At 39.7% G+C, this 14,542-nt stretch overlaps 1 long non-coding RNA gene across 1 annotated transcript; it reads right to left on the bottom strand.

Annotated features, from left to right (window-relative positions):
- Positions 1-267: 267 nt before the first annotated feature.
- On the bottom strand, positions 268-14,003 carry LOC144110557 (uncharacterized). Its single transcript, XR_013309864.1, has 3 exons — positions 13,922-14,003; positions 11,938-12,003; positions 268-357 (listed from the first exon to the last, which is right to left on the bottom strand). It is a non-coding gene; the product is annotated as an uncharacterized LOC144110557 (long non-coding RNA).
- Positions 14,004-14,542: the final 539 nt, after the last annotated feature.

Raw genomic sequence — 14,542 nt, forward strand, 5'->3', positions numbered from 1 at the left:
ATTATGTACAAAACCAGAATGTTTTCTCATTCATCACTAGCCCCGCATGATATTGAAAAACTCTTGCAACATAAATGCAGATCCTATGCAACTGATATTTATATAGGAAACGGTTCTCGAGACTCTGAGTAAACATATTTTCTTTGCATAGAATCAGTATTTCAAGAAATGCTGCAAGTCAGCACAGAAGCCCAAAAACAGTCCATACTCCCACAGTGTTCTAAGGCATACATTAAAAATTCCATTCAGCTGTCAGCTTACCTGAATCCAGATTCCAAGAGCTGGAGCCGGCACAATCAAGGGCAGCATTGTGGCTCACAGTGTCTTGTGGGGTAGATTCTACATCACTGTTGCAAGCTGTTAATGCAATATGCAAACTCAGTCTTCTTGAAGGCATAATACTGTCTTATCAGCCACATATTCTGGTCATCAGCGAAACGTGGTTGCACGCTGAAGTGCGCGACTCGGACATAATCCCGCCTTCGTACAAACTTATCCGCAAAGACCGAGGCGCAAGAGGTGGAGGAGTCGCGATAGCAATAAAAAACAACATTAAATTTTCCCGCCTGGAGGACATTGATGGTCATGAAAGCATATGGTGTAATATAGAATACGCGGGCAAACGCATACTCCTCGGAGGCGTGTACCGACCACCCAATGCTCCCCCCGAGTATCTCGAAGTAATGCACGACTACCTCATGCAATGTACCAACTCACGATCCAAAATAATCATTACAGGAGACTTTAACTTGCCTGGAATCAATTGGTCAGACATGTCACACGACAACAAGGAAGTGAAAAGCGCTGAAATGTTGTTACTAAGTACCTTTAGTTTTTCATTAAAACAATTAGTAACTTCTGATACTCGTACTGTCGGGTGTTGCTCTTCTCTACTCGACCTTATGCTTGTTAGCAATTCACTTCAAGATTGTTCCGTAAATGTAGCTCATGGAATCTCAGATCATAAGATGTTAATCCTAGCATGTCCGTTGCATGTTTCAACTAAGACTGTGAAACCATCTGTCACTTTTGTTAAAGATTACGAGCGGGCAGATGACACTTCTGTTTTTGCTCGCCTGGAATCTTGTTACCCAGCATTTGAAGCACTCAATGACGTATGTGAAATGTGGTCCTATTTCAAAAAAACTGTTCACTTCTGCGAAAAGCAGTACATTCCTTTGAGGAAAAAACGTGTGAACCGAGAATATCCGTGGATAACGCGAGAAATTATCCATCTGAAAAGAAAGATTAAGCGGCGGCGCAAGCGTTGCCTATCAAGCAACCTTGCATGCCTTGTCAGTACACTCAAAGGTAAAATTCGAGCTGCGAAAACACGTTTCTTCTCGGAGACGTTACCGTCATTTATGAAGCATGACCCGGCAAAGTTTTGGCGCTACTTAGCATGCGAGCAATCCACAGTTTCTGAAATAAAAACGTCCAGTGAAACTATAACCAACACTGCCGCTATTGCTACCAAATTTAACTCGTTCTTTCAGTCTGTTTTCACACGCTCGGTTTCAGGTGCTTCCCTTGATTCTTACTCCATCACTCATCCCATGTCAGAGATAAACATTAGTGAAGACGGCATTTTCTGCCTGCTGCGCAATCTAGACGTAAAGAAATCTCCGGGGCCTGATGACATCTCAAATAATTTCCTGAACAGATACGCCTTCTGGGTTTCCAAATATTTGTTCCGAATTTTCACTCTGTCGTTGCAAACCCTAACAGTCCCGGATGACTGGCTCAGGGCTAAAGTAGTTCCAATTCATAAAGGCGGTCCCAAAAATGAACTAAACAACTACAGACCGGTCTCGCTAACAAGCTCTACTTGTAAAATACTCGAACATATTATTTACAAAGCAATTATTAACCACTTAGAGGTTAACAACCTCCTCTACAGTAGGCAACATGGCTTTAGGTCAAAATTATCAACAACCACACAGTTGGCAGAGATAACGCACGATATCGCAAGCGCCCTTAATGTAAGGAGTCAGTTAGACGCCATTTTTTTAGACTTCTCTAAGGCATTTGATTTAGTTCCTCACCTAGATTTAATAACAAAACTGCAGGCTATAGGGATCGAAAACACTATCATTTCATGGGTTGAGTGCTTTTTGAAAAATCGTAAACAGTGCGTCAAACTGAAAAGTTCCGAATCTGATAATTTGGATGTCTACTCAGGTGTACCACAGGGTTCAGTCCTCGCCCCCTTATTGTTTTTAATATATATCAATGATATTTATCTATGCGTTGACCCTGAGGTACAAATTCGGCTCTTTGCGGACGACTGCGTGGTATATAAGGAAATAGACACCATTAATGATCAAATTAAACTAAATGAATCTCTATCGTCTATTCAGTCTTGGTGCACTAGGTGGGGAATGAGACTTAATGCCACCAAAACAAAGAGCATAACTTTCAGTAAGAAAAAAAAGCCACTAGATTTTTTATACACTATAACTAATGTTCCTGTCGAGAGAACTAATAACATTAAATACCTAGGAGTGACACTATCCAGCAATCTATGCTGGGAACAGCACATTAAAAACATATATCATAAGGCCCAAGGTAAGCTGTATTTCCTTAGAAGAAGATTACGCAACGCACCTCCTAACGTGAAACTTAATGCGTATAAAACACTCGTAAGACCGACCTTAGAATACGCGGATCTTATTTGGAGCCCACACCAAAAATATTTGATAGGCAAGCTGGAACGTATTCAAAACCTAGCAGTACGCTTCATATACTCAAATTTTTCTAGACATTCTAGCGTATCTAACCTACTTCACAAAGCAGATCTTCACACCTTAGCACAGCGCAGAATAACATCAAGGCTTAAATTTCTGTACTTACTTTATTACGGTCATTTGAACATCTCAAGAGAAACATACCTCCAGGAACCATTCCGTCACTCTTCAAGAAATAACCATGAAAAAGCACTTCATCAACCCATAAGCCACATTAATGCTCATAAATATTCTTTATTCCCATCGGCTATTTTTTGCTGGAATAAACTACCACCGGCTGCTGTAAACTGCAACTCAATCGAATCATTCATAGAGCATGTTAACAGAGTTGAATCACTGTCAGTACCACCGTGATGAACCTATGTCGCCCAATTTCCATTTGTATTTTCTTTGCAATTACATGTGTTTCCTTTTCAACCCGCTAGTTTCTTCTCCTGGCTTTGACGTCATTAGTACCCTGTGCCACTATAGCGATGAAATGTTATTTTTGTACCCTTGTACTTTACGTATTCCCTTTGTTTTATATTCCCTCCTTGTAACCACTCCTGCATGGGCCCGAGAAGGGCCTGCAGTATCTGTAAATAAATAAATAAATAAAATGACATGACACATGAGTGTCACATGAGTGTCATAGTGACAAACAGTTAAAATGATACTGAAAACTAAACATTTCAACAGAATTGCCTGTCTGGTTGGGTCTGACAACTTATAATAAGCTGACACATCTTCAGCCAAAAACTTAATTTAAAACCGAAAGTTTCAAGCAACCTCTGCTCCTTCAGGGGTGACGGGGGTGGTGGCTAGCATCTTTTAAGTATGCATGGAGTGGAGCAGAAGGCAGAAAGAAGGAAAGCGGTGATGCGAAAGGTGCTGGCGGAGGGGGCCTGGGGGAGGATGTTTGCACTAATTGTTAAGGCTATTAGTCACATTGCCGGGCTGTGCAGTGAGGGTCAATGGCGACTTTTCTTCTTAGAGGTACAGAGCAATGTCCCTGTGCATATACTGGGGCGAGGTTCCCCTTTGTGCGGTTGATGTTGTTCGGGGTTCTTTGAATCTGCCAAGATTCGAGCAAGAGCCTGTTTTGACAATTTGTTTCGGTTCCGAGGATGCTGGTTTTGTTGAAGTTGATTCTGTGGTCTGAGCCACTGACTGTCACAGCATAGCCTAGCAATGCGACTGTAGCAACCTTTACCCTTAGTGCCAATGTCCTCCCATCTACTGCTCCTAACCCCCCCCCCAACACCATTCGCATCACTGCTTTCTTTCTTATTATTTATTTTATTATTTTATTTATTGATACTGCAATCCCGTAGTTGGGATTTTAGCAGGGTGGGGTTTGGCCTTCTGCTAGCCTGAATTATGCAGGCAAGGTATAAGTTCGTGCTAGTCACCTTTATTTTTTTTAGAAATCAGGACTGATTGGTCACAGCATGAAATGAACATGTAAAGTGCACAGACAATGGCCCTTAAGTCAAATGACTGCACAGGGACCCCTCACATGTTTATTTCCATTGCTGCTATTAAGAAATACAATCTGATCAAAGAAAGCATAAAATCAAGCTCTCAACAACTTTCGTTTAGCCCGTTCTTCAATCGGGGAATAATTACTCATTACCATCCACCTCAACACAGCCACTTGGATACCTGCAGAAAAATAAATTAAAATCTATTCCATTCTGTTTGTTTATTTTGAGGGCTTCAACGTCCCAAAGTGACTCGAGTTGTAAGGAACAATGTAGTGGAGGGCTCCAGGTAATTTCGACCACCTGGGGTTCTTTAGTGCACAGACATCGCACAGTACATGAGCATCTTGCATTTGGCCTCCATCGAAACATGACCGCTGCGTACTGCCAGGGGGAAATGGGGGGGGTCCCTATATGCACTGGACAAACAGCCTTCTGTGATGAAGGTGAACTTTTCTCATGGGTCACCTCTCAAAGTAGAATGCAAGGCGAGGAACAAGAAAGAAAACTGGAACGCAGAAATAGTAGTACATGGCAAATTCCTGCACTTTGACCTTCATCAATCCATCCCAGAAAACAGCAAGGGTTAATGACAAATTAGAAAGTAATGCGAGAAATACCCACAAGAATTACAAACTGTTGCACGGGAAATGTGACCGAAATAGGAAACCTGAGGCCCAAGTAAAGGAATGTTCAGTTAGAAAATAGAACATCCTTCAGCCACTTCGCATGCAACGTAACTGTTCTGGGGAGCAAAAACTGCAGAAAAAATGTTACAACACGACCTTTCTGGCAGCTACAGGGAACACGTTGGCAGCTCTGTCTATACGTTGTTCTTACTTTTTGCAGGTCAGTGTCATTTTTCGTTTGCCATTTTGGCAAGTTTTACTTCGTGTCTTCCCTGTTGATGCCGGAAACTGTGTTGTAGGCATGGGTGATGAAATGATATGCTTGATATGTACAACAGAAGTAGACATGGATGATTCTTACTTGATGTGTAGTGACTGCAATTATGCGTATCACTTAGGGAAATGCTCTCGTGTTTGTGAAAGCCAGTTCAATTCCATGGGGGAAACAACAAAAAAGTCATGGTGATACCAGACATGCTGAGCAGGACGATCACGAAGTGGACCGAAGAAAGTTAGTGCTTCGGAGGTTGCTGTGCTAGAGAAATCGGCAGATGAAATGCCTCAGATTGGCCTTGTTCTTGTAGATATACATGAAAACTTGCAACGCTTCTCAGCCTGAAGGACACCATTGAAAACATTGAGCAAGCTGTGCAGCTGATGTCTGATAAATAGAACAAGATTCTTGCTGACATTGCACATCATGAGACAGAAATCAAGGAAATTAAGACCAAGGTACAAAGGCTTGAGCAACGGGAAGTAACTGAAGTTCAAACTATGCAGGAACAATTAAATGACCTTGAATGGAGGAACCGTAAACTGAACTTGGAGACTTGGAGTTTCACGGAATTGCACAAACTGAAAAGGAAGATTTGCTTGGTAAAGTCAATGCTCTCGCTAAGACGATAGCTGTTCCAGAATTAGCCCAACATGAAGTTGTCGCCATTCATCGCCTTCCTTCCAAGCCCGGCAAAATCCCTGGCATTATCCTTCGCTTTGCCCGACAAGTTATGTGTGAAGAATGGTTCGAGAAGAGGCATGGCCTAAGTACCCTTCCATCGCAAGTGTACATTCAAGAAAATTTAACAAAGCACTCTAGGGACTTAGTTTTTGAAGTAAAGAAATTGTCTAAAGAACATGACTTTCAATATGTGTGGCACAGGAATGCTAGGATTTTTGTTCGGTGCAGGGACAGAGAGCGTGCATGGCGAATCCAAGCAATGAACGAACTGGATAGGATTGCGACCAGCAGTCCTAATTAGCTTATTTGATTGTTTTTCATTGTTTTCCCCAAACAATGTCATGGACAGACAACACTATGTATCTCCAAATGATTTTGACAACTATGTTGGCGGCTACTTTCAGTCTTCCTTCAATGCATTTCACGCTAATATGCAATCTTCTCGGAATAAAAGCACTTCGCTAGAGGTTCTGTTAAATAAGATTAAGACTGATGTTCTGAAAAGCGCAAAAGACACACACACAGGAAAAAAGGGAGATGACACAAAGAGCGCCTACTACCAACTGAGTAGGCGCTCTTTGTGTCATCCCCCTTTTTTCCTGTGTGTGTGTCTTTTGCGCCTTTCAGAACTTCAATCATGAACCAACTACCCCAAAGCAAGTTCTTCTGCAACATTAAGACCCAGTTCAGTGTACTCATGTTGAGTGAAACATGGTATCACGATGATAATGATGCACTTAGTATGCCGGGATATCAGACATGTAATCTTAGTCGAAGCAACGGTAGAGGAGGTGGTGTTGCTATGCTGATAAAGAAAGATGTAAAATATGAATTCCTCCCAGCTTTCAGGAAATCAGCAACAGATTTCTAGGTGTTATCTTTACGTTGGAACAAGTTGGTGCTTGTAGTGCTGTGCAGAACCCCTGAAGGAAACTTATCAATTTTCTTTAATTTTCTTGAGTCTCTTTTCACATACATTTATGAGTGCTGTCTTGGGCTTATTTGCGGAGGCGATTTTAATGTAAATACGCTTAGTACAACCTCAGGTCCTGTTAATGAATTTAAGCTGTTGCTTGAATCACAAACCATTACCAATACCATATATCTTCCAACACGTGTTACGTCCAGTTCGTCAACATTGCTTGACCAATTTCTAACCAAATATGCAGCCCATAAAGTTAAATCGGGAGTCCTTGCATGCGATCTTAGTGATCACCTTCCTATTTTTGTCTGTGTGAAACCTTTAGATAAAGAAAAGCGAGTAAATCGCAGTTACCTACCAGCCAATTTTGCCATCCCAGTTAGACCAATTTCGTTATGATATAAAGAAAACAGACTGGTCAGATGAACAAGAATCAGAAGACCCTAATATCTAATTCTGCTTATTCCCTGATAAATTTACTAATCTTTACAGAAAACATTTTTCTTTCCGAACTATTAGCGTGTCTAGAAAAATCAAGAAACCTTGGATAAATGATTATCTACTGGCCACAATTAGTATAGTCAAGAACGACATGTTTCAAAAGTTTATTAAGACTCGAGGAATGACTAAGCTGAAGGAATTTAAGAAATATAGAAGCAGCCTTAATAAGGAAATCAGGAAAGCTAAAAGTGACTATCTTGAAAATTCTTTCAGCACGGTCAAGCGTGATTGCAAGTCTACTTGGCGGAAACTAAATGAGGTTTTGAGCCGTTTATCTATGTCTGACCCAATAAGTGAGCTGAAACTAAATGATCAGCTAGTATCTCGTTCCGCTCTGGCGGATGCTTTTGATGAACACTCCGCAAATTTCTCGGTACCAACATTATCTAATCATGCAAACCCGCTCAGTAATGAAAACCCCTATAGTGTTTTCCTCAGTGCTGTTACCGACAGTGAAGTGTATTTAACAATTATGCAGTTAAAAAATTCCGCCAGCTGTGATGTCAACGACGTGTAAATTAAGCCGGTAAAATATGTTCCCGATGTTACAGCAGCTGTCCTAACACACATATTTAATTTTATTTATTTATTTAATTTATTTATTTATTTATTTATTTATTTATTTATTTATACTTACTGCAGCGCAATTATATGCGCTGTGACAGGAGTGGGAAAACACAAAAATGCAAGGAAACAAAATGCAGCAAAATGTACAAAGTGAGCACTACAAAAAGTTAAAATCACAAATGAAATATCAAACAAGAAAGGAACTGTTAACGACAGGGTAAGAATACACAGCTATTATGCGTCTTCAACGGCAGTTACAAAGTTTTGAAATGGACAAGAACGAATGGACCCGGGTAGAGAATTCCAGGCTTCTATTGAACGGGGAAAAAAACTGAATTTGAACAAATTAGCATGCGCAAAATACGGTATCAAATTAAGCTCGTGATGACTTCTTGTAGATGATAATGGTGCAAAGTTAATGTAGTGGTTAGCTGACAGCCTTACTGAGGAATTGACGACACAATGTAAGAATTTTAATGATTCAGCGTGGCGACGGACAGACAGCGTGGTTAAATTCAATGAGAGGGTGAGAAATCGCGATCATAACGATGACATATAAAACGCACAGCTTTCTTCTGGACTGCTTCTAACATGTCAATTTCGAATTGCTTGTACGGGTTCCACACTACAGCTGCGTAATCAAGAACAGGGCGGATTAGAGATTTATACAACAGTAGCTTTGTGTCTTTTGGTGAATTGGGTAGCGTGCGTCGTAGATAACCTAGATTTTTTAGTGCTTTATTACATACGTAATCAATGTGTTTAGACCAAGACATGTTATGCGTGAATATGACACCAAGATATTTGTACTGCGAGACCCTATCCACCACACGGCCATTGAAAGAGTAACTAAAATGGGAAACGGAAGATTTGTTACAAAAAGACATGAGGACGGTTTTGTCGAAATTAATTCTCATTTGCCAGGTACTACACCAACTACAAAACATAGCAAATGACTCTTGGAGGTGACGATGATCATTAGGCCATTAATTCGTATAAAACGCAGCCATCAGCGTAAAGACGAATGTTAGAAGAAATGTTATGCGGCAAGTCATTTATATATATTAAAAAGAGTAGTGGTCCAAGGACGGAGCCTTGAGGCACACCTGACGTTACATCAACAGCAGTAGAATGAGAAGAATTATAGGATACGAACTGGGAACGAGATGAGAGAAAGCTAGAAATCCAATCAACCAAGTGAGGATTGTTTAGTATAGCATTTAGTTTAGCAAGAAGCTTGAAATGTAGAACAGTATCGAATGCTTTCGAGAAGTCTATAAAAATAGCATCAACTTGGTTACCGACATCGGGGTTATGTAATATATCATGAGCAAATTCTGTTAATTGTGTTACCGTACTAAAATCGCGCCTAAACCCATGCTGAAAGTTAGATAGCAAATTATTGGATTCAAGAAAAAGCATGATGTGTTTATGAATGATGTGTTCCAACATTTTGCATGACTGTGATGTCAATGAAATCGGTCTGTAGTTCGACAAGCACTGTCTATCACCAGATTTGAAAAGAGGGAGCACTTTGGCTAATTTCCAAGAAGAAGGAACTGTAGCGGTTGATAAGGACTTGTTGAATATGATGGTCAGATATTTCGAAGACCACATGGAGTAACGAACCAGGAACGCATTTTGTATTCCATCTGGGCCGGTACATTTCTTAACGTCGAGGTTTAATACAAGATTTAGGATGCCATCAGTGTTTATGACAGCATCACTGAGTGCTGGAGAAGAAATTATATTAGTGAATGGCGGAATGACGTTGTTATCCGGAACGAACACCGAGTTAAAATATTTGTTGAAAGCATCAGATATTACAGCAGGCTCACTGATGACGTCATTATCTAATCTGAACGAAGTGGATGAAGTGTCACGTGGTAAGATGGATGACCAAAATTTTCGGGGGTTAGTTCTTAACAGATTGCGCAGGTGGACACGAAAAAAGAAATCCTTGGCCATGCGCAACTTAAGATTAAGTTTTTTTTTTGTGCATAACCCATCTGGAGTCTTTCCCAAGAGCATGCAAACAGCAAAAGTAAGGGCTATCTATAAGAAAGGTGACCATAATAATCTTAATAACGATCGCCCAGTATCGATTCTTCCTGTTTTTTCAAAGGGTTATAAAAAACTTATGCTTGTGCGCTTTGAATCATTTTTTTGGAAAAGCGAACAGTATAACCGATGCCCAGTATTGTTTTAGAAAATTCAGATCTACACAACTTGCTTTGCTGTTCCAAAAAGAATACATTTTAACAAATATAGATAGTAAGAAATATGTACTACGTATATTTCTAGATTTTACAAAGGCTTTTGGTTATCTGAACCGCAATCTCCTTCTTGTAAAATTAAAAAAACTATGGTGTTCGTGGATTACCGTTAGAGCAAATTAAATCATACCTTTCACATCATGTCCAATATGTTCAGATTAACGAGTACTCTTCAGATTTAACTTGTACACACTCGGGGGTTCCGCAGGGAAGTATTTTAGGGCCATTTTTATTCAATATCTACTTAAACAACGTTGTCAATGTGGACTCGCAAGCTAAGTTTGTTATCTACGCCGATAACACCAGCATTTTTTGTGTTTCGCAAAATTGTACAGAACTCTTTAGCATTGGAAACTCTGTATTATCAAAGTAGGTGAATGGACAAAGCAGAATGGTTTAATAATAAACGATTCCAAAACAAAAGCAATTGTTTTTCGCGAAAACAAGGATGGTTTCGTCAGAGTGAAAACTTAAGATTATGGTCCGGAGGTTGCAATTGTGTGTGAATTTAAAATGCTAGGTGTCTTTTTTACGGAAAAAATGTCCTGGGACCGGCACACTGACTACATATCATCAAAACTTTCATCAGTAGTTGGCATTCTGTACCGAAACAAGTATTTCCTACCCAAGAATATTATGACACTCTTATGTAACTCACTTTTTCTGTCTTAATTAAGTTATTGCATACTCGTGTGGGGTACAAACACAGTGACCAATATGGAGAAACTCAGTAGATTACAGAGAAAGGCGGTTAGAATTATTACATGTATTCAATATGACTCAAATGTACAGCCATTGTTTCAAAACCTTGGGCTATTACATGTGAAAGTTATGTACAATTACAATCTATGTCTGGCACTAATCAGAGAAAGGAAGCAAAACTTTAACATACTCACAAATTTAGGGAAATTAACTGCTAAAATTTCGTCAGGTCATTTCACACGTAAACCCGAAATCTGGAAAGTTGATTTCTGCAGAACAAACTACGCGACACAAACACTAAACCACTGCATTCCCACCCTTTTAAGTTCCTATTTATCTAATAATACCGACATTTTACAGTTGAATACTAGGCAGCTTAAGAAATTTTTTCTTCAATAATACCCGTATCATATGCTACTGGATATAGCACTCTACAATTCATGAAATGACATCTCATTTTGGCATTGTTCTTTTCTTTTTGTTCTTGGGACGGGGGAGGGTGAGTGCTGTATGTGCTTAGAATGTATTAACACACTCCTCATTTGCACACTGTGTTTGAATACGACTGCACGGTAATTTTAAATGCGCAAGAGATGTATGCTGTTTCACCACTTTCCATGGTTTTGAAAATTTTGATACCTTAATCCCCACTACTGACTGATTTTTTTTCATACTATATCTCCCTCTCTCCATTGTACGTACATTACCATGTAAACAATTTTGAGTTTTTCATGTTTAATGAGCTTCACATTTTGTTCGTACTTATAAGCCACTATTCAAACTGCACGTTCCCATGTTAAATGCTGTGTCTATGATGCTCTCTCTTGTATGTTATTGCTCTCTAGTGTCACATATTGTTTTTATGTAGGTGGGCGAGGACCAGTAAAGCCGCGGTTGCAGCTTTTAGCCACTTCTTCCCCCATCGTTGATGGAAAATAAAACTTATCTATCTTTCTATCTAACCTGTACTGTCTTGAGCTGCTGCAAAAATTTTGTTGGAGCTCATTCGGTGCCTTATGACACCCAGAGTGTGTCTAACGACTTCATATTGCAGTTGTTATGACTTCACACTTAAAGTGGATGTCTCAGAAAATTTGAAAAAGGTACTTTGGTCTTGCTTTGAATATTTACAGCACTGCGTTTTGGGCAAGATATGAGTCTGTCACATTCACCTGAGTTGAGATGGTGGTAGTCCACATGTTTACCTGAATGAAGTGTAGGCATTGCAAGTACCCCATCTGCAACAGAAGATAGGCGGAAGGGTATTGCGTTGCTCAGATAACAGCACTTGCAGTTGCACTTAAAATCTCAGCTGTTCAGTGAATAAGGGCTTTTGACTCCACAGCACACAAATCTTAATTGCAAAAACCCTCTGGCAAACCTATTACCAATCTGCCATGTGGGCCAAAAGTTAAATTCTAACATCTGCGAAATGAGTTCGTTTGATTACTGAGTAATTGTCTTACTATGCCACACACATGTAACATACAACAGTTCAGGACCTTTCCGTTTTGAACTTTCGCCCTTCATGTTTGTAATGAAATTTTTGCACGCACAGGTTATAACACAGGTTAATGCTCACAAGCATTTTTAGCTTTTCAAGGACCAGACACAAAGTGCCTGTTCTATCTGACTGCTTGGTTCTTCCCTGTGCAGATTACCAGATTTCTGTTCCCTTTTGAAAAATATCCAGGTAAAGTGATAAAACCTGTCCATATTTTAGCTGCCTCACTTCCCTTCTTCCTGATAACAGAAATAGTAAACTAATCTACAGCACCAGCATGGCTCACTTTCCTCCCACAAATCAAGGATTAAGCACTCGAGTTTGAGATCATTTTGCCATGATTGGACATAAACTGTCTTTTCAATAAGGATAGGTCTTTCGCCCGGAAAAGTTCTGTAGTTGCTGAGACACTGACGACAACCCCATTCAAATTTTGTGCTAAATAAACATTGATTACGTGCCTCATTCATGCTATGCTGATGTTTATCTAGCCAAAAAGAATGCATTTATAGCAGAGTAGTTTTATAAGTTTTAAGCTTATCAATTCCGACTCATAACATCAATCACAAAACTTGGTGATCATCATCTGGGAGTGAACAGTGGTTTATTCCAGCCTCAGTGGTCAGTGCATGATTAACTGTTTTGACACAGCAGTTTCACAAAAGTGACCAGCTGTGGTACCACCTGTATTTGATTCATTTCTTTTCCCCTTTTTCATTTATAAAAGCTTCATTTCATAAAAAAATTTGTTTCTTCATTAGAACACAGTAATCTATCAATGCAGGCAAACTTCAAATTGTCCTTATAATGTCCAGTTAGAAGCTATTGCACTCAAAGGTCACTACTCACCTGGAAAGCATAGCCCAAAATTTAGTTTTTCCTACAATTGACAAGTTCTGGAATACTGAAGCAATGAAAGGTGCACACTCAGTTTCAGAAATGCCAAAACTTCACTATTTTGATGAGATGGAAGGAATTTTAGCAAACAGCTACAAAATTAAAAATTCAGTTTCTATTAAGATATCACATCAAGGAATTGCGCATGAGCGTGCAATTCCTTGAACATGCCCAGTTTAGCAAAATCTTGTGTGCTGACAAAATGTTTCATTGTGTGCATTTGCTTTCGAATGACATATAACGTATCGTAAACATGAATCACCAAGTTGAATTCCTCCGTGCTCAGCAAAAAATTATGGTTCAGTTTGTTCCATATTTTAGGCTGTGGCCCTAGTAGCCAAACAGTGGTTGCCCCACAATGAGTAGACGTTGCACAAGGCACACAAAAACAATATAATCGCTGTTTCATTATTTCAGTTTGCACATCTTTGCTAACACCAGAAGCTAGAATGACCGCAAGTGAACAAAGAGCTATGATATTGCAGTCTTTGTTTGCACCACATAATCTCATACTTGTTTGACTTCGCAACTGCCATTAAACTTCTGAAATTGAAACCCGAACTATATGAAAAAAAATTTGGTTATAAACTATTTGTCAAGCACAGGCAAATTTTAGGCAGTGACTTGTTTACTGATGTCTTTTGTATCATTTCAAAGCGGTGCCTGTTAACCATTGCATGGTCCTGAAATATGACCAAAATGTCCTTTCTGGCTTGTATAGAAAGGGCTGTATTAAAACAAAACCGTTCTCTCACCATGCCCTTTTACTGCCTCATCTTCACTTTCTTCCGATGAATCAAGATGAGACGTTTGCTCTGCAATTGCAGCTTTTTGGCGGGCTTCCCCATATGTATCTAATAAGGAGGATTGAAATGAAAGAGTTAGGCAAACAAACAAAGAGGCTCAATACATTGTAAGTGTAATAATATGATATCTTCACTTAATTCAAAGTTCATGTTGCTTCTTTGCTCTAAACAACTCAAAGTATCAAACCTTATCAGATGGCAAAACCTGTCAATGAAGTTTTATTACACATTGGGCAAATCAACATGCCTTAATATGCATTCACGCCATGCTTACAATTTTAATCTCAAGTAGGCAGAGTTAAATTATAACTGGTCAGTACCTATTTTGAAATTGATTGCAAAGTATACAGCCATCACATAAATTAGAAAACAATAACACGTAATGAGTATCAGTGATGTCCTTGCCTGCATACACCAATACCCTGCACGGGCAGACCCTCCACTCGTCGGTTGGTTTGGCAAGTCTCCGCACTAGTTGTTTTACAGTGTGACATTCCGTGTGTGCTACGAGGATCCACGTTCGACGGCGCGGCGTAGACGGAGACCCGTGACAGCGGCATCATCAATTAC

The sequence above is a fragment of the Amblyomma americanum genome, chromosome 11 (assembly GCF_052857255.1).
Source record: "Amblyomma americanum isolate KBUSLIRL-KWMA chromosome 11, ASM5285725v1, whole genome shotgun sequence".
Classification (NCBI taxonomy): Eukaryota; Metazoa; Arthropoda; class Arachnida; order Ixodida; family Ixodidae; genus Amblyomma; species Amblyomma americanum.